The sequence below is a fragment of the Euprymna scolopes genome, chromosome 4 (assembly GCF_053919585.1).
Source record: "Euprymna scolopes isolate OS-2025 chromosome 4, ASM5391958v1, whole genome shotgun sequence".
Taxonomy (NCBI): domain Eukaryota; kingdom Metazoa; phylum Mollusca; class Cephalopoda; order Sepiida; family Sepiolidae; genus Euprymna; species Euprymna scolopes.
In genome coordinates, this window is record NC_136485.1 from 8133028 (window position 1) to 8135266 (window position 2239).

The following is a 2239-nucleotide window of genomic DNA, read 5'->3' on the forward strand; positions in this document are numbered from 1 at the left end:
CTACTAACCAAAGAATAATGTTATTTCAAACTTAGCCAAACTCAAATTTCATTTTAAAATCATTTTAACATAATGATAAAAATGTGATGTTTACTTCATTCACAGAAACGCACATGTATTTTCAAATTAAATCATAACAGACTGATGAAAATGTTTTTCAACTTTCATCGTAACAAACGCAAAGGTAATTTCAAATTTAATCGCAACAAAAAAGTTATGTCAACTCCATCGTAACATTCTCAAATGTAATTAAAAATCAACTGTGACAGATAAATGAAAATGTTATTTTAGCCTTAATTGTGACAAACTCAAATCTAATTTCTAAATTAATCGTAACAGACAAATAAAAACGTAATTTGAAACGGTACCATACCAAAATCAAATGTAATTTCAAACATAATCATAACAAAGAAGATTTTATTTCAACCTTGATCGTAACGAACCCAAATGTAATTTATAACTTATTCGTGACAGACAAATGAAAATATTATTTTAAACTTAATCGTGACAGATAAACAAAGATTTTATTCTGAAATTGATCGTGACAGATAAACGAAAATGTTATTTATAATTTTATTGCGATAGACAAACGCAAATATTGTTTAAACCTTCAACGTGATGAACAAACGCAACTATTATTTCAAACGTACTCCTGGCAGGAAAATGAAAATGCTATTTTTAACTTAATCCTTACAGATCAACGCAAATGTTATTTCAAACTTAATCGTGACAAACACACATTTTATTTCACGCAATGTATTGATATCAGCAACAAAATTCACGCAATTCATTGATATCAGCAACAAAATTCACACAATTCATTGATATCAGCAACAAAATTCACACAATTCATTGATATCAGCAACAAAATTCACACAATTCATTGATATCAGCAACAATTAATGCAGAAGAAATTGTTAAAATTGTTGCAACTATTATATTTTTCGATATTTGTCTCTCCATATTTTTCAATATTTCGTTTTATATGTTCCTGTATCTTCTTAACACACACCCTATTTATTTTGTATCAATCCCCAAAATGCATGAAGTATTGTATAACATTAAAAAATCGAAGGTTAGTAAGTAAACACCTTAAACCTAGCCCGAGAGCCCGGTGGTGGATCCTTTCTAAGAGCAGAAGCTTTGTAGGCTGAAGAACAGATACTACACTTTGATCTTAGCCAAAAAAGGCCGAGAAGCGATTCTAAAATTTAATAAATTTAATCTGATACAAGCAATAATTGTCAAATTATATATTTTTTCGTAATTTTTATTCACATCCGTTTTATATTTTTTGTAAATCATTAAAAACTGCCCATTAAGTTCGTAGCCAAATTCAAACATTAAATACAAATTGCAATAAGCAAATGTTCATAATCGGATGTTTTATGTTTACATTCTTTGACAAACATTATATTTGATTTCGGAGAATTAAAAATATGACCTTAGAGTTAAGATCCTTGTAAAAGTCATACAGGTATACGATTATTATAAAGGACATTCTGCAAAGGTCATTTAGACTTACGATTATTGTTAAGGTCATTTTGCAAAAGTTATTTGAATTTACGATTATTTTATAATAATCGGTGATTTGGTGCAGATTCTTCGAATTTACGATTCTCGTAAAGTACTGAAAATTGTAGGGGAAATCACACACACAATAGAATTATTAGTTTAAGAAAAATGGCCAGTTACTAGTGTTATTCGCAGCACAAACATATCACATTACCTATTATTGTAGTTTATTTTGTTTTATGTTTTCAATTTATTCATTCTGCATGAGAAAGGCATAAATAAAATAGAATCGTGTACTACACGGATAATAGAATGGTACATGTAAACCACTATTATATATTTGCATAATCTTTTATGAATTCACATTTGCGTGGCCTTAATTTGTGTTGATTATTTCGTCCATTTAATTCATTGTCTCCTTATTAATTGAGCGCATCTGTAAAACGTTTCTCATATACATGATACTAAACACTAGTGTCTTTCATACGCCCTCTTGTGATGTCACTAAATATTAGAATGTCTAAAAATGATCAGAATTATTCATAGAATAATACTCTAGACAACAAATCAGAAGACTTTATACACAAATGTCAAGTATCATAGTTAAATTGTGCTCTAAACAAAAAATATTTCGAAGGCGCCCTATCTTATCAAAGGATCTAATCATGATCTTGTACTGTTGTATAAGGAAAGGTCACTAAGGAAAACACGGATATGGTTTAAA

General features: G+C 28.8%; 1 pseudogene; it reads right to left on the reverse strand.

The window, feature by feature from the left end:
* Nucleotides 1-1022: 1022 nt before the first annotated feature.
* Nucleotides 1023-1203, reverse strand: LOC145274073 (U2 spliceosomal RNA; annotated as a pseudogene).
* Between the last annotated feature and the right edge of the window lie 1036 nt (nt 1204-2239).